Source organism: Ranitomeya variabilis, chromosome 6 (assembly GCF_051348905.1).
Source record: "Ranitomeya variabilis isolate aRanVar5 chromosome 6, aRanVar5.hap1, whole genome shotgun sequence".
Classification (NCBI taxonomy): domain Eukaryota; kingdom Metazoa; phylum Chordata; class Amphibia; order Anura; family Dendrobatidae; genus Ranitomeya; species Ranitomeya variabilis.
Genome location: NC_135237.1, coordinates 202,180,762 through 202,207,163, shown reverse-complemented (window position 1 = coordinate 202,207,163; position 26,402 = coordinate 202,180,762). Strand labels below are relative to the sequence as shown.

Sequence of the window (26,402 nt, the reverse complement as noted above, 5' to 3'; positions counted from 1 at the left end):
TCAGACTAATGGCCAGACCGAGCGGACGAATCAGACCTTGGAGACATATTTGAGGGGTTTTGTGTCTGCAGATCAGGATGATTGGGTTGCTTTTTTGCCTTTAGCGGAGTTTGCCCTCAATAATCGGGCCAGCTCTGCCACCTTGGTGTCTCCCTTTTTCTGTAATTCGGGGTTTCATCCTCGATTTTCTTCTGGTCAGGTGGAATCTTCGGATTGTCCTGGAGTGGATGCTGTGGTGGAGAGGTTGCATCAGATTTGGGGGCAGGTAGTGGACAATTTGAAGTTGTCCCAGGAGAAGACTCAGCTTTTTGCCAACCGCCGGCGTCGGGTTTTTCCTCGGCTTTGTGTTGGGGACTTGGTGTGGTTGTCTTCTCGTTTTGTCCCTATGAGGGTTTCTTCTCCCAAGTTTAAGCCTCGGTTCATCGGCCCGTACAGGATATTGGAGATTCTTAACCCTGTGTCCTTCCGTTTGGACCTCCCTGCATCTTTTTCTATTCATAATGTTTTTCATCGGTCATTATTGCGCAGGTATGAGGTACCGGTTGTGCCTTCCGTTGAGCCTCCTGCTCCGGTGTTGGTTGAGGGCGAGTTGGAGTACGTTGTGGAAAAAATCTTGGACTCCCGTGTTTCCAGACGGAAACTCCAGTATCTGGTCAAATGGAAGGGATACGGTCAGGAGGATAATTCTTGGGTGACTGCCTCTGATGTTCATGCCTCCGATCTGGTCCGTGCCTTTCATAGGGCCCATCCTGATCGCCCTGGTGGTTCTGGTGAGGGTTCGGTGCCCCCTCCTTGAGGGGGGGGTACTGTTGTGAAATTGGATTTTGGGCTCCCCCGGTGGCCACTGGTGGAATTGAACTGGTGTGCATCATCCCCTCTGTTCACCTGTTCCCATCAGGATGTGGGAGTCGCTATTTAGCCTTGCTCCTCTGTCACTTCCATGCCGGTCAACATTGTAATCAGAAGCCTTTCTGTGCATGTTCCTGCTGCTAGACAACTTCCAGCTTAGTTGGACTTTAGTCCTCGTTTGTTTTTGCATTTTGTTCCAGTTCACAGCTGTAGTTTCGTTTCTGTGTCTGGAAAGCTCTTGTGATCTGAAATTGACACTCTGATGTTATGAGTTAATACTAGAGTCTTAAAGTAATTTCAGGATGGTATTTTGATAGGGTTTTCAGCTGACCATGAAAGTGCCCTTTCTGTCTTCCTGCTATCTAGTAAGCGGACCTCAATTTTGCTAAACCTATTTTCATACTACGTTTGTCATTTCATCTAAAATCACCGCCAATATATGTGGGGGCCTCTGTCTGCCTTTCGGGGAAATTTCTCTAGAGGTGAGCCAGGACTATATTTTCCTCTGCCAGGATTAGTTAGTCCTCCGGCCGGCGCTGGGCGTCTAGGGATAAAACGTAGGCAAACGCTACCCGGCTACTGTTAGTTGTGCGGCAGGTTTAGTTCATGGTCAGTTTAGTTTCCATCCTTCCAAGAGCTAGTTCTTATGTTTGCTGGGCTATGTTCTCTTGCCATTGAGAACCATAACACTCTATAATCTGAGTTTACATCAAGACCTCACTATCCTCCCTGGTTGTAATTGGCCATTTTGAGGAGTTTGCCCGTGGCTTGGGACAGACTGAGAGAAAATGCCATTATGTCTGTGAAAATGCCTGTGCTCCCTGACAATATTGCTAGGCCCCTCACAATTACTTGTGCAGTAACAGTTCCTTGCAATATGTCCAAAGTGACCACATTTAAAACATTTCACAGAATAATATTTCCTCTCCTTCATCGTACCCGGCCATTTGCAGTACCTGGCAATATGGCCGGAGCCAGCACAGGCATAACATGTAACACATGCCAAGCCTGATTTATGGGCCCGGACAGAACATACCTCCCTCTGTCTGGAACTTTTAAACTCTTCCATTACTAAGGATGCACTCTGTCACTCTGTCACGTTTGAACTTTCTTTGTAATTTAGACAGCACATATCTGTCATTACTTTTTATTATTGGATCAAAATTTGATAAAATATTTGATATATCACCTTTTCCATCACTTTTGGAGACAATCCATCTATAAAGGTTTTTGTAACTAACCTCATCATTCCTGAAGCGGTTAGATCCATGCCTTCATCTCTGAAATTATTTTCTACACTTAGATAATATTCGTCTACTGATTGTCCAGATTTCTGAGCCACCACTCCCGTTGTTCCTCTCTGCCTCTGTTTTTCCCTCATGAAAACCATTAAGTGATCTACAAATTGCGTACCTGATTCTATCGTTTGTAAGGCACCATCTCCTGCCAGGGGCCTATGTACCTGTAGATTTGCTAATAGCTCCTGGAAGAGTCCAGGAGTCATTTTCATTCTACATAATTCTTCTCCATCTGCCCAAACTCCAGCGTGAGTCTGCATAATTTGCTGTATATATTGTGCAAATCTAACTGGACACTGGGTGGGATCTGGTGCGTTATGCAAGAGAGACATGCCTTCAGCGGGGGACCAAGGGAAATATTGTCGAGTTTGGTGATATCTAGTTCCCATTACTCCGTCAGCACCAGGTTCCCTAAAGGGTCTTGGTACTACCCTAACAGGGGCAAGTACAGCGCCATGTCTAGGTGTACCACAGGCTAGGCAATCATTTCTCCAGTCTGGATTTTGTTGTCCACAGTGCGGACATACCCATCCTCCTGGTCCGGCTAAACTTTGAGGTGGTGTTTGGAGAAAAGATGGGGCATGTGGGTTAAGGTATGGGGGTGGGGTGTTCTTATATTCCACATTTTGTTTTTCTCCATAGCCTGCGGGTCTAATACACCACTTTTTATTCTGTTGATTATATGTCCATCCCTCTTTTTCTGCTACCCTAGAGACATCAATCAACGCTTGGATCTGATCTATCCATTTCTTGTCTCTGATTATGCCTTTTTTTTTTCCTGAATTCCTTCCCATTTTTTTCTACTAAAGGCTTCTGCCTTAGTAACTCCAAACTTACTAAAAATCTTTCTCAGCCCCTTAGTGGCATCTTCACCACTTCTCTCCTTTATGATAGTATAGATATCTAATTCTTCTGGTTCCGACTTTGTTTGCTTATTCCCCATTTTCTTATCCTGAGCTTTTTTCTTTTCTTGCCCTAGGTGGCGTTTGGGTTTGAGAATACCTCGTTACCTTCTTCCTAAGGAGCTAGGATGTTTAACGGCTTCTGCGTACCGTGTTGATGTAAGAAAATCCTGATTCCTACACCTATAGCAAACAACACAAATGCAACCAGACAGAGGATCAAAATACAATGTATCTTGTCCCAGGCTAATTTATCTGTCCTGGGCTCATACTATCATACACTTATCCGTCACCAGGTTTTCGTCAAAGACAGGATCAGAGATTGAACATAGGCGCGGAGGTCTCCCCGAAAGGACGCAACCACGTTGCCCAGTGGGACAGTCACTTCTTCTGTTTCAACACCCTGGGCGGCTTATAGGGCTATTCCCAACTTCCACACACCTTCTATTCACATTCACTCTCATTCAATGCCGTACTCCGTGAGGTGGTCAATTCCTAAGTAGTTCAAGAACCCGAGCTATAGGTATCCTCCTCTACTAGAACTACCCGCTAAAGGACATGACACAGAAAATCTTACGGACAGTGCAGGGCAGATATAAGAGATCTAACAGTGTCTCTTACCTGGCCAGGTTTTTATTCATCTGCCGTCCATTATCCCAGATTCTCTTTTCGTTCGTATTCTGCCGGTGTTCTTGAAGGAGTACACAGACCTCGGGTCCCTGTTCAGGCGCCAGGAAATGTCGGGACCACACTCAGTCGGAGCAGCCTTTGGAAGTGGGGAATCACCAGAAATAATACACAAGACACGTCTCGTATAGTATATCACTGGGAAGTCTCTGAAGCACGCCTGCCTTCAAGGTGCTATCCCCTCTTTATATAGTTGTACAGGTAGTTTCAGTGGTTATACAAGTTTTGCTTGTTTAAACAAAGAGAGAAAAGAGAAGACAAAAAAAACAGTTTCGGCTATGTGATAGTTTCACAACAAACAAAACAGTACAGTTTCGCCTAAGTGGCAGTTTCACAAACAAAAAATAGGATTTCACACTATAGCTAAAATGTCCTTGAATGGACAGGTCAATATTGATCACAAATTCTTTTTGGTTCATTGAGGTAACCATTTTTGTTCCGCTCTTCACACCGGCATCTTCCGTTCCTAAGAATGGCGCTTGAAAGACCTTTCGATGACGTCACGGCTTGTGATTGGTCGCGGCGGCCCACGTGACCGCTCAGCGACCAATCACAAGCCGTGACGTAATTCTCTCAGGTCCTAAATTCCTCATTCTAGGAATTTAGGCCATGAGAATTATGTCACGGCTTGTGATTGGTCGCTGAGCGGTCACGTGGGCCGCCGCGACCAATCAAAAGCCGTGACGTCATCGAAAGGTCCTTCACGCGCTCATTCTTAAGAAGGAAGGCTACCGGAAAGAAGCAGGGCGCGTCCGAGGGTGAGTATATATCTAATAGGAATATACTCACCCTCGGCTTCTTTCCGGCAGCCTTCCTTCTTAAGAATGAGCGCGTGAAGGACCTTTCGATGACGTCACGGCTTTTGATTGGTCGCGGCGGCCCACGTGACCGCTCAGCGACCAATCACAAGCCGTGACGTAATTCTCATGGCCTAAATTCCTAGAATGAGGAATTTAGGACCTGAGAGAATTACATCACGGCTAGTGTTGAGCATTCCGATACCGCAAGTATCGGGTATCGGCCGATACTTGCGGTATCGGAATTCCGATACCGGGATTCCGATACTTGCCGCGTATCGGATACCGGAATCGGAAGTTCCCAGATTCAAAATTCCGAAATTCAGCCAATGAGAATGATTCCAAGTGTGGGCACATCCTGTTTAGCATGGAGGGCATGAAACTACTGGCAAGGCTGTGATTGGCTGCTGAAATGATGTCATGCTGCAGTTTAAAATTCGCTGGCGCCATTTTGCGATCACTCTGCTGTGAATTCAGTTAGTGACAGGACGCTGTTTGCTGACTGAGGGACAGTTTAGAGATAGCGATTTGCTTCTTTGTGCTTTCCAAAGGCTAATTTAGCAACCGCTGTGTTCACCTACTATTCACCTTGCTTTTGCCTTGTAGCGCTGTTTTCACAGCGATCTGCAAGGTCTGTGTGTGTGTGTGTGTGAGTGCAGCCCACTCTCTAGTCTGAGTGCAGCCACATAGGCCATCCATAGCTGGTTGTATTCAGTTCAGGGAGGGTGGTTCATTGCCTCATACTGTTCTTTTTTTTTTTTTTTTTTTTTCAAGTAGTGTAGTCTGCTGCTAATTTATTCCAAAAAATCCTATTAGTGTCTTTCCACCCGTCTCCAGCTAATTTGTGGAAAAACACTACATAGGATAAAGTAGAGGAGGGTTTTTGGGCCTTGCAGCGCCGTTTACGGCTGTCTGCACGGTCTCCGTGTGACTGCAGCTCGCCCTGTAGTCTGTGAGCAGCCATAGCCTGGTTGTCTCCAGCTCAGGGTTGTTCACTGCGTCATACCGCCAAATCAATTTTAATTTTTTTTCAAGTAGTGTAGTCTGCTGCTAATTTATTTAAAAAAATCCTATTAGTGTCTTTCCACCCGTCTCCAGCTAATTTGTGGAAAAACACTACATAGGATAAAGTAGAGGAGGGTTTTTGGGCCTTGCAGCGCCGTTTACGGCTGTCTGCACGGTCTCCGTGTGATTGCAGCTCGCCCTGTAGTCTGTGAGCAGCCATAGCCTGGTTGTCTCCAGCTCAGGGTTGTTCACTGCGTCATACCGCCAAATCAATTTTAATTTTTTTTCAAGTAGTGTAGTCTGCTGCTAATTTATTTTAAAAAATCCTATTAGTGTCTTTCCACCCGTCTCCAGCTAATTTGTGGAAAAACACTACATAGGATAAAGTAGAGGAGGGTTTTTGGGCCTTGCAGCGCCGTTTACGGCTGTCTGCACGGTCTCCGTGTGATTGCAGCTCGCCCTGTAGTCTGTGAGCAGCCATAGCCTGGTTGTCTCCAGCTCAGGGTTGTTCACTGCGTCATACCGCCAAATCAATTTTAATTTTTTTTCAAGTAGTGTAGTCTGCTGCTAATTTATTTAAAAAAATCCTATTAGTGTCTTTCCACCCGTCTCCAGCTAATTTGTGGAAAAACACTACATAGGATAAAGTAGAGGAGGGTTTTTGGGCCTTGCAGCGCCGTTTACGGCTGTCTGCACGGTCTCCGTGTGATTGCAGCTCGCCCTGTAGTCTGTGAGCAGCCATAGCCTGGTTGTCTCCAGCTCAGGGTTGTTCACTGCGTCATACCGCCAAATCAATTTTCTTTTTTTTTCAAGTAGTGTAGGTTGCTGCTAATTTATTTAAAAAAATCCTATTAGTGTCTTTCCACCCGTCTCCAGCTAACTTGTGGAAAAACACTACATAGGATAACGTAGAGGAGGGTTTTTGGGCCTTGCAGCGCCGTTTACGTCTGTCTGCACGGTCTCCGTGTGACTGCAGCTCTATCTGTTGTCAGTTCAGCCCCCAAAAAAGAAATAAATAATAAAGTTCACCAAACACACCAGTTACACCACTTTACATTTGTGTAGGCCACATTAGCTCATATTAAAGTCTGGTCCACACTTTAGAAAATTAGTGTTTCTTATACCTGTTAGGAGGAGTTGCTCAGGAATAAGCACACAAAGCCGTTAGTACTTTTCTGCTTATCTTTATCAGTCAACCAAGATGAAGAAGGCAGTGAGTAAGGCACGTGGGCGTGGGAGCCGTCGCGGAGCAGGGAGGGGACGTGGGGATTCTGTGCCTGCTGCGGGCACCGGTGACTCATCAGCACCCACTTTCACCAGGCAACAGTCATTCATGCGTAGCTTTGTGTCAGAGCGCCGTACACCGCTGCTGCGTGAAGAACAAATTGAAGCTGTTGTCGGATGGATGGCAGCTAATGCATCAACTTCCATTAGTGCCACATCCTCTCAGACACAGAGCACTGGAGAGCAGCCATCTGTCTCTTCACCACCTGCCAAATTGCCCAGGCAGACAGAGAGCCCAGGACAGGAGCCGTCTCTACTTCTGTTCTCTGAATCTCTTGGCTTGGAAACAGGGGGCCAGCCAAGCAGCATTGGAGAAATGGAAGAAGAGGCAGGGTGCAGTGATGCCCAACAGCTTTTTCTGTCTTCCTCTGAAGAGGCGGGTGGGCCAGTGGCTCCGGTCACCACATCGCAGGCCGCATCAGCTGATGATGACACTCAGGTGCCACTTACTGGTGCGTGCTCTGCTGCTGAGACTACCCAGGAGGAGCAGTTGGGGGCAGAGGGTAGTGTAGATGATGAGGTCCTCGACCCATCTTGGCGTGAGGGACAGGAAGGTGGTGGGAGCAGCTCTGAGGAAGAGATTCCCCGTACGGCCCAAAGAGGGAGAGGGAGGGGGAAGACTGCGGATCCTGCAGCCTCCGCTTTGGCACCCGTTAGGAGCATGTCTCTTCCAAAAGCCAAAAAGGGCGCTCCCAAGACTTGCAGTGCCTGGTCCTTTTTTGACACAGTTGCAGATGACATTTGCTATGTCAGATGCAACGTGTGTCATCAAAAAGTCAAAAGAGGTCGAAATGTCAGCAACCTCAATACCTCCAACATGTGGAAACATGTGCGCAACAGGCACCCGGCGGAGTTAGAAAAACACACTGAAGAGGTAGGCCAACCAACAGCGGCAGCTACCACCTCTTCAGCTCGTGTTGCCTCTTCCTCTAGCTCACACGCAGCTGGTTCGGCTTCCTCCCAGGATCGCCGTGGAAGAACCTCTGGCCCTGTTGTCCAGAGACCCGCTGTAATTCCACCCGCAGCGCCACTTTCCCAGTCATCCACACACTCCCAGCCCAGTCTACAGCCATCGGTAGTACAGGCATGGGAGAAAAGGCGGCCTTTCTCGTCAAACCACCCACGAGCACAGGCTCTGACTGCAGGCATTGCCAAACTTCTGTCACTGGAAATGCTGTCATTCAGGCTGGTGGAGACTGACAGCTTCCGTGACTTGATGTCATTGGCAGTCCCACAGTACAATGTGCCCAGCCGCTTTTACTTCAGCAGGCAAGCCGTCCCTGCCCTGCACAAGCATGTGGAGGGACACATAAAACACGCGCTACTGAACGCCGTCAGTAGCAAGGTCCACCTCACCACCGATGCGTGGACCAGTCAACATGGACAGGGGCGATACCTTTCCCTCACTGCCCATTGGGTTAATGTCGTTGAGCCGGGTACAGACCGTGCGAGTGGCGCAGGACGTGTCCTGCCCACTCCAAGGATTGCAGGAATCCATTCTGTACGCATTGACTCCTCCTCTTACACCAGTTCCTCAGAATCATCGCTGCAGGAGCCGTCACAGTCCACCTCCACATGGACCCGTGATGAACGTGTACCTGTTACGACCGACATGAGCACAGCCATGGCCAAACGTCAACAGGCCGTCTTGAAATTAATTTATTTGGGGAATCGAAGCCACACAGCGCAGGAGCTCTGGAATGCCATCAAGCAGGAGAGCGATGTGTGGTTTGTGCCAGCGAATCTCCAGCCAGGCATGGTAGTGTGTGATAATGGCCGAAATCTGGTGGCAGCTCTGGGCCTCGGCAACCTCACTCACATCCCATGTCTGGCACATGTGCTCAATTTGGTCGTGCAGAGCTTTTTGAGGGACTATCCGGATCTTGATGCACTGCTGCACAAGGTCCGCCTAGAGTGTGCTCACTTGCGGCGTTCCAGCACGGCAAAAGCGCACATTGCGGCTCTGCAGCGCCGACACCGCCTGCCGGAACATCGCATCATATGTGACCTACCTATCAGGTGGAATTCCACGTTACATATGTTGGAGCGGTTGTGTGAGCAGCAGCAAGCTGTAATGGAGTACCAGCTGCTTCAGGCGCAAAAAAGTCGCAGTCAGCGCCGTACAGACTTCACAACCACAGAGTGGGCCACTATGAATGACGTCTGCCAGGTTTTGCGTCCCTTTGATTATTCCACGCGGATGGCGAGTGCAGATGATGCACTAGTCAGCATGACTGTCCCCCTTATCTGCCTGCTTGAAAAATCACTGCAAGCGCTAAGGGATGATGTTGTGGAAGAGGTGGAGGATGAGGATTCACCATTTCCATCATCTTATGGACAGTCAGCGCCACGTGGTTCCTCACAAACGCGTAGGCAGGGGACAGTTTGTGAGGAGGATGAGGAGGAGTCAATGGAGGAGGAAGACGTCCGTCCAGAGGAGGGAGTTACCGAATTGTCCAGTACTCAGTGTGTACAGCGAGGGTGGGGTGATGACGAGCAGGCAGAGATCACGCCTCCAGCAGGGGACAGCGTTTCTTGGGCAGTTGGCAGTCTGCAGCACATGGTGGATTACATGCTGCAGTGCCTGAGAAACGACCGCCGCATCGCCCACATTCTCAACATGTCTGATTATTGGGTGTTCACCCTCCTCGATCCTCGCTACCGGGACAACGTAGAAAGCCTCATCACACCGTTGAACCGGGAGCGAAAAATGCGGGAGTACCAAGACACACTGGTCAATTCCATCATCTTCTCCATTCCAACTGAGAGAAGTGCTGCTAGTGCATTCCAAAGCAGCTCAGTGCGTCCAGGCAGTGGTGGAGGCTCTGCACAAAGAGGGAGCAGAAGCAGTGCCTCTGCCCAAGGCAAGACCAGTATGGCCCAACTGTGGCACAGTTTTCTGTGCCCCCCACAAAAGTCTACACCATCACAGACGGCTCCAGTCAGCAGGAGGCAACGGTTCCGTCAGATGGTGACAGACTACATGTCTTGCCCTCTTGCTGTACTCCCAGACGGCTCTTCCCCTTTCAAGTTTTGGGTCTCAAAGCTGGATACATGGCCAGAGCTAAGCCAGTATGCATTGGAGGTGCTGTCTTGCCCTGCGGCCAGTGTATTATCGGAACGTGTCTTTAGTGCTGCAGGTGGTGTACTAACTGACCGTCGCATGCGACTATCCTCCGATAACGTTGACCGGCTTACTTTCCTGAAAATGAACAAGGCCTGGATCTCGCAGGAATTTGCCACTCCTCCTCCTGATTAAATAATTAGGTCACTGTATACATTATCCAGGTCTCCTGTTGTGTTCATCTTTCTACCACCTGAACTTAAATTCCTGGGCTCCAACACCGCCAGTTGAGGCTCAGAAGTGCCGTCTGCACAGTCAAAACATACGACCCAGTGTTATTGGGTTTCAGTAACGTCAGCTGATCCCCAGCTGTGTAGCCGGCAATGTGTCCTGGGACCGCCACGCTGACACAACAACTGAAATGTAAGGGAATCTGTCCCCCCCCCCAAGGCGTTTGTTACTGAAAGAGCCACCTTGTGCAGCAGTAATGCTGCACAAGGAAAAGGTAGCTATTTTTGTTTAGCTCCTTGCACACGCAGAACTTAACACTTATAAAATGTGTCCACTGATACCGTAAAACCGTCCCGGAGGTGGGACTTTCCTTCGTAATGTGACGCAGCACAGCCGTCATTCCTACCCCCCCGGTGCCGCGCACCGGCTCCTCAGCGTTGTTTGATTCCGTCCCGGAGCCTGCGCTGTTATGTTATCCCATGGCCAGGCACACTTAGCGCTGCCCGTCTTCTGGCATCATTTGGTGTCAGGATGGCTGCGCCTGTGCGGCCGCGCTGGCCGAGAGCCCGCCTCGCAGTGTCTTCTGATTTAATCCCACTGGGGGCCTGGGATCCATGGACATGCGCAGTGCATATCTGAACCTCCACCTCTCACTCATCTCCCTATGGCTTCTTCAGACTGTTCGGTGTCAGCTGGTCCCTAATAGCATGCCACGGCCGTGACACCGCACAGTCTTAAGAAGCCGTAGGGAGGGGAGTGAGAGGCGAGGATATGCACTGCGCATGTCCATGGATCCCAGGCCCCCAGTGGGATTAAATCAGAAGACACTGCGAGGCGGGCTCTCGGCCAGCGCGGCCGCACAGGCGCAGCCATCCTGACACCAAATGATGCCAGAAGACGGGCAGCGCTAAGTGTGCCTGGCCACGGGATAACATAACAGCGCAGGCTCCGGGACGGAATGAAACAACGCTGAGGAGGCGGTGCGCGGCGCCGGGGGGGTAGGAATGACGGTACTGTGCTGCGTCACATTACGAAGGAAAGTCCCACCTCCGGGACGGTTTTACGGTTGCAGGGGACACATTTTATAAGTGTTTAGTTCTGTGTTTGCAAGGAGCATGATGAAAAGAGCCACCTTTTCCTTTTGCATCTTTTGTGCTGCACAAGCTGGCTCTTTCAGCTACAAACGCCTTGGGGGGGGGTTAAAGGTTCCCTTTCGACTTTCTCAGGCTTCGGCCTACATTGTGTTCCTCTGCTTTTCCACCTGTCCCTGGGCTCCAACACCGCCAGTTGCCGTCCAGAAGTGCTGTACGCACAGTCAACAGTCCCTCCTCTGTTATTGGGGTTCAGTAACGTCAGCTGTTCCCCTGCTGTGTGTGTGGCAATCCCTCCTACCTCCTCCAACCTCCTCCAACCTCCTCCTCCTCCACCTGTCCCTGGGCTCCAACACCGCCAGTTGCCGTCCAGAAGTGCTGTACGCACAGTCAACAGTCCCTCCTCTGTTATTGGGGTTCAGTAACGTCAGCTGTTCCCCTGCTGTGTGTGTGGCAATCCCTCCTACCTCCTCCAACCTCCTCCTCCTCCACCTGTCCCTGGGCTCCAACACCGCCAGTTGCCGTCCAGAAGTGCTGTACGCACAGTCAACAGTCCCTCCTCTGTTATTGGGGTTCAGTAACGTCAGCTGTTCCCCTGCTGTGTGTGTGGCAATCCCTCCTACCTCCTCCAACCTCCTCCAACCTCCTCCTCCTCCACCTGTCCCTGGGCTCCAACACCGCCAGTTGCCGTCCAGAAGTGCTGTACGCACAGTCAACAGTCCCTCCTCTGTTATTGGGGTTCAGTAACGTCAGCTGTTCCCCTGCTGTGTGTGTGGCAATCCCTCCTACCTCCTCCAACCTCCTCCAACCTCCTCCTCCTCCACCTGTCCCTGGGCTCCAACACCGCCAGTTGCCGTCCAGAAGTGCTGTACGCACAGTCAACAGTCGCTCCTCTGTTATTGGGGTTCAGTAACGTCAGCTGTTCCCCTGCTGTGTGTGTGGCAATCCCTCCAACCTCCTCCAACCTCCTCCTCCTCCACCTGTCCCTGGGCTCCAACACCGCCAGTTGCCGTCCAGAAGTGCTGTACGCACAGTCAACAGTCCCTCCTCTGTTATTGGGGTTCAGTAACGTCAGCTGTTCCCCTGCTGTGTGTGTGTGGCAATCCCTCCTACCTCCTCCAACCTCCTCCAACCTCCTCCTCCTCCACCTGTCCCTGGGCTCCAACACCGCCAGTTGCCGTCCAGAAGTGCTGTACGCACAGTCAACAGTCCCTCCTCTGTTATTGGGGTTCAGTAACATCAGCTGTTCCCCTGCTGTGTGTGTGGCAATCCCTCCTACCTCCTCCAACCTCCTCCTCCTCCACCTGTCCCTGGGCTCCAACACCGCCAGTTGCCGTCCAGAAGTGCTGTACGCACAGTCAACAGTCCCTCCTCTGTTATTGGGGTTCAGTAACGTCAGCTGTTCCCCTGCTGTGTGTGTGGCAATCCCTCCTACCTCCTCCAACCTCCTCCAACCTCCTCCTCCTCCACCTGTCCCTGGGCTCCAACACCGCCAGTTGCCGTCCAGAAGTGCTGAACGCACAGTCAACAGTCGCTCCTCTGTTATTGGGGTTCAGTAACGTCAGCTGTTCCTGTCATGATCTCTGCAGGCAGAGATCATAGCAAGCCTATAGAGGGACAAGCTCTCGGAAGATGGAACTATACTGACCATGAACTAAGCCTGCCGCGCAACTAGAAATAGCCAGGTAGCATTTCCTATTTATAGCTAGATGCCCAGCTCTGGCCTAAGACCTAAATAGCTAGCAGAGGGAAATATAAGACCTGGCTCACCTCTAGAGAAATATTCCAAAGAAGACAGTAGCCCCCCACATATAATGACGGTGAGTTCAGATGAAACAACAAACGCAGCAGGAAAATAGTCTTAGCAAATTTGAGGTCCGCTTACTAGATAGCAGAAGACAGATAGTATACTTTCATGGTCAGCAGAAAAATACTAACAAAACACCATCCAGTGATTACCTTAAACTCTGGCATTAACTCATAACGCCAGAGTAGCAATCCCTGATCGACGAGAGCTTTCCAGACACAGTAACAAAACTTCAGCTGCGAACTGGAACAAATAGGCAAAACAAAACATGGACAAAAGTCCAACTTATCAGTAGTTGTCTAGAAGCAGGAACAAGCACTGAGAGGCATCAGATAACATTGTTGACCGGCAAGAAACCACCAGAGAAATGAGCTTAAATAGCGACACCCACTACTGATGGAATCAGGTGAAACAGGAAAGAGGATGACAAGTCCAATTCCACAAGCGGCCACCGGGGGAGCCCAGAATCCAAATTCACAACATGTTCCCCTGCTGTGTGTGTGGCAATCCCTCCTACCTCCTCCAACCTCCTCCAACCTCCTCCTCCTCCACCTGTCCCTGGGCTCCAACACCGCCAGTTGCCGTCCAGAAGTGCTGTACGCACAGTCAACAGTCCCTCCTCTGTTATTGGGGTTCAGTAACGTCAGCTGTTCCCCTGCTGTGTGTGTGGCAATCCCTCCTACCTCCTCCAACCTCCTCCTCCTCCACCTGTCCCTGGGCTCCAACACCGCCATTTGCCGTCCAGAAGTGCTGTACGCACAGTCAACAGTCCCTCCTCTGTTATTGGGGTTCAGTAACGTCAGCTGTTCCCCTGCTGTGTGTGTGGCAATCCCTCCAACCTCCTCCAACCTCCTCCTCCTCCACCTGTCCCTGGGCTCCAACACCGCCAGTTGCCGTCCAGAAGTGCTGTACGCACAGTCAACAGTCCCTCCTCTGTTATTGGGGTTCAGTAACGTCAGCTGTTCCCCTGCTGTGTGTGTGGCAATCCCTCCTACCTCCTCCAACCTCCTCCAACCTCCTCCTCCTCCACCTGTCCCTGGGCTCCAACACCGCCAGTTGCCGTCCAGAAGTGCTGTACGCACAGTCAACAGTCCCTCCTCTGTTATTGGGGTTCAGTAACGTCAGCTTTCCCCCTGCTGTGTGTGTGGCAATCCCTCCTACCTCCTCCAACCTCCTCCTCCTCCACCTGTCCCTGGGCTCCAACACCGCCAGTTGCCGTCCAGAAGTGCTGTACGCACAGTCAACAGTCCCTCCTCTGTTATTGGGGTTCAGTAACGTCAGCTGTTCCCCTGCTGTGTGTGTGGCAATCCCTGCTACCTCCTCCAACCTCCTCCTCCTCCACCTGTCCCTGGGCTCCAACACCGCCAGTTGCCGTCCAGAAGTGCTGTACGCACAGAGCCAAGCACCTCGCCAATGTGTTAGTGGGGTTCAGCACCGCCAGCTGTTCCCCTGCTGTGTATACGGCAACGTGTACTGCGACCGCCACGCAGGCACAACAAGTTAAATTTAAGGGAACCTGTCCCCCCCCCCGCCAGGCGTTTGTTACTGAAGGAGCCACCTTGTGCAGCAGTAATGATGCAAAGGGAAAAAGTGCCTCTTTTCGTGGTGCTCCTTGCAGATGCTGAACCTAACACTTATGAAATGTGTCCCCTCACAGCGTTCAACCGTCCGGTAGGTGGAACTTTCCTTTGTCATGTGACGCCGCACAGCCGTCATTTTTACCCCCTTGGCGCCGTACGCCGCCTCCTCAGCGTTGTTTGAATCTGTCCTGGAGCCTGCGCTGTTAGGTTACCCCTTGGCCATGCACACATTTTGCGCTGCCCGTCTTCTGACATCATTTGCTGTCAGGCTGGCTGCGCCTGTGTGGGTGCGCTGTCCGAGATTCAGCCTCGCGGTGTCGTGTAATGTAATCCCACCGCGGGCCTGTGATCCGTGGCCATGCGCAGTGCATATCCTCGCCTCTCACTCCCCTCCCTACGGCTTCTAAAGACTGTTCGTTGTCAGCTGGTCCCTAATAGCATGCCACGGCCGTGACACCGCACAGTCTTAAGAAGCCGTAGGGAGGGGAGTGAGAGGCGAGGATATGCACTGCGCATGGCCACGGATCACAGGCCCGCGGTGGGATTACATTACACGACACCGCGAGGCTGAATCTCGGACAGCGCACCCACACAGGCGCAGCCAGCCTGACAGCAAATGATGTCAGAAGACGGGCAGCGCAAAATGTGTGCATGGCCAAGGGGTAACCTAACAGCGCAGGCTCCGGGACAGATTCAAACAACGCTGAGGAGGCGGCGCATGGCGCCAAGGGGGTAAAAATGACGGCTGTGCTGCGTCACATGACAAAGGAAAGTTCCACCTACCGGACGGTTGAACGCTGTGAGGGGACACATTTCATAAGTGTTAGGTTCAGCATCTGCAAGGACCATAATTAAAAGAGCTAAGTTTACCTTTTCCAGCATTAGTGCTGTACACGATGGCTCTTCCAGCTACAAACGCCTGGGGGGGGGGTTAAAGGTTTCCTTTCAACTTGCTCCAGTGCAGGCTTCGGCCTACACTCCGCTCCCCCTGCTCCTCCTGCTGACCCTGGGCTCTAACACCGCCAGTTGGGGCCCAGATGTGCTAGCTGCACAGAGAAAAACACCAGCCAATGTGTCAGTGGGGTTCAGCACCGCCAGCTGTTCCCCTGCTGTGCAGCCGGCATCGTGTCCTGCAAAAGCCACGCAGACACAAGAACTGAAATTGAAGGGAACCTGTCCCCCCTCCCCCAGGCTTTTGTACGTTTTAAAGGCCACCTTGTACAGCGGTAATGCTGCATGTGTGCAAGGTGGCTCATAAACGTATTCTCCTCGCACATGTGGAACTGAAAACACATCTAAAATGTGTCCTCTGTGTGACCATTTAACCGTCCCGGTGGTGTGACTTTCCTTTGTAATGACACGCTGCAACCCCCTTGGTAGCGCTGCCCGTCTTCTGGCATCATTGTTTGGCTGCCTGCGCCTCTGCGGCCGCCCTGACCCACACAACGCCCCTCGTTGTCTTAGTTATTGGGACTGCGAGGGTGTGATTGATGGGCATGATCAGTGCATCAGTTCGCCTGTCCCTCATCTCCTTCCGCCTTCTGCGGACTGTGCGGCTTCATGGCCGTGGCATGCGATAAGGGATCAGATGACGCCGCACAGTCTGAAGCGGGTGTAAGGACCCGAGTGTGAGAGGCGAACATATGTGCTGCGCCAGGCCCTGAATCCCAGCCCCGCAGTGTTTTAACAATGTTAAGACACTGCGGGGCTGGAATTCATGGTCATCGCGAACCGCACCGGCCGACATTAAATGATGCCAGAACATGGGCAGCGCTAACAGCGCTAGGCCAGGGGATAACACGACAGCGCAGACTCCTGTACAGCAAATAACAACGCTCAGGAGGCTGCACCCAGCACCAAGGTGGGATTCTTGACATCTGTGCTGCGTCTCATTACAAAGGGAACTCGCGCCTCCAACACAGTTTGACTGTATAAAGGGCTAAATGTTATACGTGTTTCATTCAGCGTGTGCAAGGAGCGAAATTAAAAGAGCAACCTTTGACTTGTGCAGCACTACTGCTGCATAAGCTGTGGCTCTTCTACTTTGTAACCCCTGAGGGGGGGTTAAAGGTTACCTTTGAAATTGGTTCAATTAGGCTTCGGCCTACACTCTGCTCCCCCTGCAGAGCCCTGGGCTCCAACACCGCCAGTTGGGGCCCGGTACTGCTAGCTGCACAGAGAAAAACACCAGCCAATGTGTCAGTGGGGTTCAGCACCGCCAGCTGTTCCCCTGCTGTGCAGCCGGCAACGTGTCCTGCAACTGCCACGCAGGCACAACAGACCCAAAAGCTGCCGCCAGTGCAGGCTTCGGCCTACACTCTGCTCCATCTCCTCCTCCTGCTCACCCCGGGCTCCAACACCGCCAGTTGGGGCCCTGTTGTGAATTTGGATTCTGGGCTCCCCCGGTGGCTACTGGTGGAATTGAACTGGTGTCTTCATCTTCTCTGTTCACCTGTTCCCATCAAGATGTGGGAGTCGCTATATAACCTTGCTGCTCTGTTAGTTGCTTGCCGGTCAACAATGTTATCAGAAGCCTCTCTGTGCTTGTTCCTGCTCCTAGACAACTACTAGATAAGTTGGACTCTGGTCCATGTTTGTTTTTGCATTTTGTTCCAGTTCACAGCTGTAGTTTCGTTACTGTGTCTGGAAAGCTCTTGTGAACAGGAATTGCCACTCTGGTGTTATGAGTTAATGCCAGAGTTTTAAAGTAATTTCTGGATGGTGTTTTGATAGGGTTTTCAGCTGACCATGAAAGTGTCCTTTCTGTCTTCTGCTATGTAGTAAGTGGACCTCAAATTTGCTAAACCTATTTTCATACTACGTTTTGTTATTTCATCTTAATTCACCGCCAATACATGTGGGGGGCCTCTGTCTCCTTTCGGGGTATTTCTCTAGAGGTGAGCTAGGACTAATATTTTCCTCTGCTAGCATTATTTAGTCCTCCGGCTGGTGCTGGGCATCTAGAATCAACGTAGGCATGCTACCCGGCCACTGCTAGTTGTGCGTTAGGTTTAGTTCATGGTCAGCTCAGTTCCCATCTTCCAAGAGCTAGTTCCTATATATGCTGATGCTATGTTCTCTTGCAATTGAGAACATGACAGTTTGACCGGCCCACTAAAGGGTTAAAATCCTTGGCTGAGAAAGGAGAGAAATAAGTAGTCTGCTGAAATTTTTTTTTTTTTTTTCTCTCTTTGAATGGCTCTGTGTCCACCTGTTTGTAATGGATCTTCAGAGTGTAACTGCAGGTTTGAATAATCTCGCCACGAAGGTACAAAATTTGCAAGATTTTGTTTGTCATGCACCTGTATCTGAGCCGAGAATTCCTTTGCCGGAATTTTTCTCGGGGAATAGATCTGGGTTTCAGAATTTTCGAAATAATTGCAAATTATTTTTGTCCCTGAAATCTCGCTCTGCCGGAGACCCTGCACAGCAGGTCAGGATTGTGATTTCCTTGCTCCGGGGCGACCCTCAAGACTGGGCTTTTTCATTGGCACCAGGGGATCCTGCGTTGCTCAATGTGGATGCGTTTTTTCTGGCCTTGGGGTTGCTTTATGACGAACCTCATTTGGAGCTTCAGGCAGAAAAAACTTTGATGTCCCTATCTCAGGGGCAAGATGAAGCGGAAATTTACTGCCAAAGATTCCGTAAATGGTCTGTGCTTACTCAGTGGAATGAGTGCGCCCTGGCGGCGACTTTCAGAGAGGGTCTCTCTGATGCCATTAAGGATGTTATGGTGGGGTTCCCTGTGCCTGCGGGTCTGAATGAGTCCATGACAATGGCTATTCAGATCGATAGGCGTTTGCGGGAGCGCAAACCAGTGCACCATCTGGCGGTGTCCACTGAGAAGTCGCCAGAGAGTATGCAGTGTGATAGAATTCTGTCCCGAAGCGAGCGGCAGAATTTTAGACGGAAAAATGGGTTGTGTTTCTATTGTGGTGATTCTACTCATGTTATATCAGCATGCTCTAAACGCACTAAAAAGCTTGGTAAATCTGTTTCCATTTGCACCTCACCGTCTAAGTTTATTCTATCTGTGACCCTGATTTGCTCTTTGTCATCTATTACCACGGACGCCTATGTCGACTCTGGCGCCGCTTTGAGTCTTATGGATTGGTCCTTTGCCAAACGCTGTGGGTATGATTTAGAGCCTTTGGAGACTCCTATTCCTCTGAAGGGGATTGACTCCACCCCATTGGCTAATAATAAACCACAATACTGGACACAAGTAACTATGCGTATTAATCCGGATCACCAGGAGATTATTCGCTTTCTGGTGCTGTATAATCTACATGATGATTTGGTGCTAGGATTGCCATGGCTGCAATCTCTCAACCCAGTCCTCGACTGGAGAGCTATGTCTGTGTTGAGCTGGGGATGTAAGGGGGCTCATGGGGATGTACCTGTGGTTTCCATTTCATCATCTATTCCCTCTGAAATTCCTGAGTTCCTGTCTGACTATCGTGACGTCTTTGAAGAATCCAAGCTTGGTTCGTTACCTCCGCACCGAGAGTGCGATTGTGCCATAGATTTAATCCCGGGTAGTAAATGCCCAAAGGGTCGTTTATTTAATCTGTCTGTGCCTGAACATGCTGCTATGCGAGAATATATAAAGGAGTCCTTGGAAAAGGGACATATTCGTCCATCGTCATCTCCCTTAGGAGCCGGTTTTTTCTTTGTGTCAAAAAAAGACGGCTCTTTGAGACCATGTATTGATTATCGGCTTTTGAATAAAATCACTGTTAAATATCAATACCCATTGCCGTTGCTGACTGATTTGTTTGCTCGCATAAAGGGGGCCAAGTGGTTCTCTAAGATTGACCTTCGTGGGGCGTATAATTTGGTGCGAATCAGGCAGGGGGATGAGTGGAAAACCGCATTTAATACGCCCGAGGGCCACTTTGAGTATTTAGTGATGCCTTTTGGTCTTTCAAATGCTCCGTCAGTTTTCCAGTCCTTTATGCATGATATTTTTCGCGATTATTTGGATAAATTTATGATTGTGTATCTGGATGATATTCTGATTTTTTCGGATGACTGGGACTCTCATGTCCAGCAAGTCAGGAGGGTTTTTCAGGTTTTGCGGTCTAATTCTTTGTGTGTGAAGGGTTCTAAGTGTGTTTTTGGGGTACAGAGGATTTCCTTTTTGGGATATATTTTTTCCCCCTCTTCCATTGAAATGGATCCTGTCAAGGTTCAAGCTATTTGTGATTGGACGCAGCCCTCTTCTCTTAAGAGTCTTCAGAAATTTTTGGGCTTTGCTAACTTTTATCGTCGATTTATTGCTGGTTTTTCGGATATTGCTAAGCCATTGACCGATTTGACTAAGAAGGGTGCTGATGTTGCTGATTGGTCCCCTGATGCTGTGGAGGCCTTTCGGGAGCTTAAGCGCCGTTTTTCCTCTGCCCCTGTGTTGCGTCAGCCTGATGTTGCTCTACCTTTTCAGGTTGAGGTCGACGCTTCTGAGATCGGAGCTGGGGCAGTGTTGTCGCAGAGAAGTTCTGACTGCTCCGTGATGAGGCCTTGTGCCTTCTTTTCCCGTAAATTTTCGCCCGCTGAGCGGAATTATGATGTTGGGAATCGGGAGCTTTTGGCCATGAAGTGGGCTTTTGAGGAGTGGCGCCATTGGCTTGAGGGGGCCAGACATCAGGTGGTGGTATTGACTGACCACAAAAATTTGATTTATCTTGAGACCGCCAGGCGCCTGAATCCTAGACAGGCGCGCTGGTCATTATTTTTCTCTCGGTTTAATTTTGTGGTGTCATACCTACCGGGTTCTAAGAATGTTAAGGCGGATGCCCTTTCTAGGAGTTTTGAGCCTGACTCGCCTGGTAACTCTGAGCCCACAGGTATCCTTAAGGATGGAGTGGTATTGTCAGCCGTTTCTCCAGACCTGCGGCGGGCCTTGCAGGAGTTTCAGGCGGATAGACCTGATCGTTGCCCACCTGATAAACTGTTTGTTCCTGATGATTGGACCAGTAGAGTAATCTCTGAGGTTCATTCTTCTGCGTTGGCAGGTCATCCTGGCATTTTTGGTACCAGGGATTTGGTGGCAAGGTCCTTCTGGTGGCCTTCCCTGTCACGAGATGTGCGAGGCTTTGTGCAGTCTTGTGACGTTTGTGCTCGGGCCAAGCCTTGTTGTTCTCGGGCTAGTGGATTATTGTTGCCCTTGCCTATTCCTAAGAGGCCTTGGACGCACATCTCGATGGATTTTATTTCAGATCTGCCTGTTTCTCAGAAGATGTCTGTCATCTGGGTGGTGTGTGACCGTTTCTCTAAGATGGTCCATTTGGTTCCTCTGCCCAAGTTGCCTTCTTCTTCCGAGTTGGTTCCTCTGTTTTTTCAAAATGTTGTTCGTTTGCATGGTATTCCTGAGAATATCGTTTCTGACAGAGGGACTCAATTCGTGTCTAGATTTTGGCGGGCATTCTGTGCTAGGATGGGCATAGATTTATCTTTTTCGTCCGCTTTCCATCCTCAGACGAATGGCCAGACCGAGCGGATTAATCAGACCCTGGAGACATATCTGAGGTGTTTTGTGTCTGCTGACCAGGATGATTGGGTTGCTTTTTTGCCATTGGCGGAGTTCGCTCTCAATAATCGGGCCAGCTCTGCCACTTTGGTGTCCCCGTTTTTCTGTAATTCGGGGTTTCATCCTCGATTTTCCTCTGGTCAGGTGGAATCTTCGGATTGTCCTGGAGTGGATGCTGTGGTGGAGAGATTGCATCAGATCTGGGGGCAGGTGGTGGACAATTTGAGGTTGTCCCAGGAGAAGACTCAGCTTTTTGCCAACCGCCACCGTCGTGTTGGTCCTCGGCTTTGTGTTGGGGATTTGGTGTGGTTGTCTTCTCGTTTTGTCCCTATGAGGGTCTCTTCTCCTAAGTTTAAGCCTCGGTTCATCGGCCCGTATAAGATATTGGAGATTCTTAACCCTGTTTCCTTCCGTTTGGACCTCCCTGCATCCTTTTCTATTCATAACGTTTTTCATCGGTCATTATTGCGCAGGTATGAGGTACCGGTTGTGCCTTCCGTTGAGCCTCCTGCTCCGGTGTTGGTTGAGGGTGAGTTGGAGTACGTTGTGGAGAAAATCTTGGACTCTCGTGTTTCCAGACGGAGACTCCAGTATCTGGTCAAGTGGAAGGGATACGGCCAGGAGGATAATTCTTGGGTGAATGCATCTGAAGTTCATGCCTCTGATCTGGTTCGTGCCTTTCATAGGGCCCATCCTGATCGCCCTGGTGGTTCTGGTGAGGGTTCGGTGCCCCCTCCTTGAGGGGGGGGTACTGTTGTGAATTTGGATTCTGTGCTCCCCCGGTGGCTACTGGTGGAATTGAACTGGTGTCTTCATCTTCTCTGTTCACCTGTTCCCATCAAGATGTGGGAGTCGCTATATAACCTTGCTGCTCTGTTAGTTGCTTGCCGGTCAACAATGTTATCAGAAGCCTCTCTGTGCTTGTTCCTGCTCCTAGACAACTACTAGATAAGTTGGACTCTGGTCCATGTTTGTTTTTGCATTTTGTTCCAGTTCACAGCTGTAGTTTCGTTACTGTGTCTGGAAAGCTCTTGTGAACAGGAATTGCCACTCTGGTGTTATGAGTTAATGCCAGAGTTTTAAAGTAATTTCTGGATGGTGTTTTGATAGGGTTTTCAGCTGACCATGAAAGTGTCCTTTCTGTCTTCTGCTATGTAGTAAGTGGACCTCAAATTTGCTAAACCTATTTTCATACTACGTTTTGTTATTTCATCTTAATTCACCGCCAATACATGTGGGGGGCCTCTGTCTCCTTTCGGGGTATTTCTCTAGAGGTGAGCTAGGACTAATATTTTCCTCTGCTAGCATTATTTAGTCCTCCGGCTGGTGCTGGGCATCTAGAATCAACGTAGGCATGCTACCCGGCCACTGCTAGTTGTGCGTTAGGTTTAGTTCATGGTCAGCTCAGTTCCCATCTTCCAAGAGCTAGTTCCTATATATGCTGATGCTATGTTCTCTTGCCATTGAGAACATGACAGGGCCCGGTACTGCTAGCTGCACAGAGAAAAACACCAGCCAATGTGTCAGTGGGGTTCAGCACCGCCAGCTGTTCCCCTGCTGTGCAGCCGGCATCGTGTCCTGCAAAAGCCACGCAGACACAAGAACTGAAATTGAAGGGAACCTGTCCCCCCTCCCCCAGGCGTTTGTACGTTTTAAAGGCCACCTTGTACAGCGGTAATGCTGCATGTGTGCAAGGTGGCTCATAAACGTATTCTCCTCGCACATGTGGAACTGAAAACACGTCTAAAATGTGTCCTCTGTGTGACCATTTAACCGTCCCGGTGGTGTGACTTTCCTTTGTAATGACACGCTGCAACCCCCTTGGTAGCGCTGCCCGTCTTCTGGCATCATTGTTTGGCTGCCTGCGCCTCTGCGGCCGCCCTGACCCACACAACGCCCCTCGTTGTCTTAGTTATTGGGACTGCGAGGGTGTGATTGATGGGCATGATCAGTGCATCAGTTCGCCTGTCCCTCATCTCCTTCCGCCTTCTGCGGACTGTGCGGCTTCATGGCCGTGGCATGCGATAAGGGATCAGATGACGCCGCACAGTCTGAAGCGGGTGTAAGGACCCGAGTGTGAGAGGCGAACATATGTGCTGCGCCAGGCCCTGAATCCCAGCCCCGCAGTGTTTTAACAATGTTAAGACACTGCGGGGCTGGGATTCATGGTCATCGCGAACCGCACCGGCCGACATTAAATGATGCCAGAACATGGGCAGCGCTAACAGCGCTAGGCCAGGGGATAACACGACAGCGCAGACTCCTGTACAGCAAATAACAACGCTCAGGAGGCTGCACCCAGCACCAAGGTGGGATTCTTGACATCTGTGCTGCGTCTCATTACAAAGGGAACTCGCGCCTCCAACACAGTTTGACTGTATAAAGGGCTAAATGTTATACGTGTTTCATTCAGCGTGTGCAAGGAGCGAAATTAAAAGAGCAACCTTTGACTTGTGCAGCACTACTGCTGCATAAGCTGTGGCTCTTCTACTTTGTAACCCCTGAGGGGGGGTTAAAGGTTACCTTTGAAATTGGTTCAATTAGGCTTCGGCCTACACCCTGCTCCCCCTGCAGAGCCCTGGGCTCCAACACCGCCAGTTGGGGCCCGGTACTGCTAGCTGCACAGAGAAAAACACCAGCCAATGTGTCAGTGGGGTTCAGCACCGCCAGCTGTTCCCCTGCTGTGCAGCCGGCAACGTGTCCTGCAACTGCCACGCAGGCACAACAGACCCAAAAGCTGCCGCCAGTGCAGGCTTCGGCCTACACTCTGCTCCATCTCCTCCTCCTGCTCACCCCGGGCTCCAACACCGCCAGTTGGGGCCCGGTACTGCTAGCTGCACAGAGAAAAACACCAGCCAATGTGTCAGTGGGGTTCAGCACCGCCAGCTGTTCCCCTGCTGTGCAGCCGGCATCGTGTCCTGCAAAAGCCACGCAGACACAAGAACTGAAATTGAAGGGAACCTGTCCCCCCTCCCCCAGGCGTTTGTACGTTTTAAAGGCCACCTTGTACAGCGGTAATGCTGCATGTGTGCAAGGTGGCTCATAAACGTATTCTCCTCGCACATGTGGAACTGAAAACACGTCTAAAATGTGTCCTCTGTGTGACCATTTAACCGTCCCGGTGGTGTGACTTTCCTTTGTAATGACACGCTGCAACCCCCTTGGTAGCGCTGCCCGTCTTCTGGCATCATTGTTTGGCTGCCTGCGCCTCTGCGGCCGCCCTGACCCACACAACGCCCCTCGTTGTCTTAGTTATTGGGACTGCGAGGGTGTGATTGATGGGCATGATCAGTGCATCAGTTCGCCTGTCCCTCATCTCCTTCCGCCTTCTGCGGACTGTGCGGCTTCATGGCCGTGGCATGCGATAAGGGATCAGATGACGCCGCACAGTCTGAAGCTGGTGTAAGGACCTGAGTGTGAGAGGCGAACATATGTGCTGCGCCAGGCCCTGAATCCCAGCCCCGTAGTGTTTTAACAATGTTAAGACACTGCGGGGCTGGGATTCATGGTCATCGCGAACCGCACCGGCCGACATTAAATGATGCCAGAACATGGGCAGCGCTAACAGCGCTAGGCCAGGGGATAACACGACAGCGCAGACTCCTGTACAGCAAATAACAACGCTCAGGAGGCTGCACCCAGCACCAAGGTGGGATTCTTGACATCTGTGCTGCGTCTCATTACAAAGGGAACTCGCGCCTCCAACACAGTTTGACTGTATAAAGGGCTAAATGTTATACGTGTTTCATTCAGCGTGTGCAAGGAGCGAAATTAAAAGAGCAACCTTTGACTTGTGCAGCACTACTGCTGCATAAGCTGTGGCTCTTCTACTTTGTAACCCCTGAGGGGGGGTTAAAGGTTACCTTTGAAATTGGTTCAATTAGGCTTCGGCCTACACTCTGCTCCCCCTGCAGAGCCCTGGGCTCCAACACCGCCAGTTGGGGCCCGGTACTGCTAGCTGCACAGAGAAAAACACCAGCCAATGTGTCAGTGGGGTTCAGCACCGCCAGCTGTTCCCCTGCTGTGCAGCCGGCAACGTGTCCTGCAACTGCCACGCAGGCACAACAGACCCAAAAGCTGCCGCCAGTGCAGGCTTCGGCCTACACTCTGCTCCATCTCCTCCTCCTGCTCACCCCGGGCTCCAACACCGCCAGTTGGGGCCCGGTACTGCTAGCTGCACAGAGAAAAACACCAGCCAATGTGTCAGTGGGGTTCAGCACCGCCAGCTGTTCCCCTGCTGTGCAGCCGGCATCGTGTCCTGCAAAAGCCACGCAGACACAAGAACTGAAATTGAAGGGAACCTGTCCCCCCTCCCCCAGGCGTTTGTACGTTTTAAAGGCCACCTTGTACAGCGGTAATGCTGCATGTGTGCAAGGTGGCTCATAAACGTATTCTCCTCGCACATGTGGAACTGAAAACACGTCTAAAATGTGTCCTCTGTGTGACCATTTAACCGTCCCGGTGGTGTGACTTTCCTTTGTAATGACACGCTGCAACCCCCTTGGTAGCGCTGCCCGTCTTCTGGCATCATTGTTTGGCTGCCTGCGCCTCTGCGGCCGCCCTGACCCACACAACGCCCCTCGTTGTCTTAGTTATTGGGACTGCGAGGGTGTGATTGATGGGCATGATCAGTGCATCAGTTCGCCTGTCCCTCATCTCCTTCCGCCTTCTGCGGACTGTGCGGCTTCATGGCCGTGGCATGCGATAAGGGATCAGATGACGCCGCACAGTCTGAAGCGGGTGTAAGGACCCGAGTGTGAGAGGCGAACATATGTGCTGCGCCAGGCCCTGAATCCCAGCCCCGCAGTGTTTTAACAATGTTAAGACACTGCGGGGCTGGGATTCATGGTCATCGCGAACCGCACCGGCCGACATTAAATGATGCCAGAACATGGGCAGCGCTAACAGCGCTAGGCCAGGGGATAACACGACAGCGCAGACTCCTGTACAGCAAATAACAACGCTCAGGAGGCTGCACCCAGCACCAAGGTGGGATTCTTGACATCTGTGCTGCGTCTCATTACAAAGGGAACTCGCGCCTCCAACACAGTTTGACTGTATAAAGGGCTAAATGTTATACATGTTTCATTCAGCGTGTGCAAGGAGCGAAATTAAAAGAGCAACCTTTGACTTGTGCAGCACTACTGCTGCATAAGCTGTGGCTCTTCTACTTTGTAACCCCTGAGGGGGGGTTAAAGGTTACCTTTGAAATTGGTTCAATTAGGCTTCGGCCTACACTCTGCTCCCCCTGCAGAGCCCTGGGCTCCAACACCGCCAG

At 50.8% G+C, this 26,402-nt stretch overlaps 1 protein-coding gene across 1 annotated transcript in view; it reads left to right on the top strand.

Moving 5' to 3' along the window:
- ADCY1 (adenylate cyclase 1) overlaps positions 1-26,402 on the top strand; it is an 839,277-nt gene that overhangs the window by 658,583 nt on the left and 154,292 nt on the right. The gene's annotated exons all lie outside the window — the stretch shown is intronic.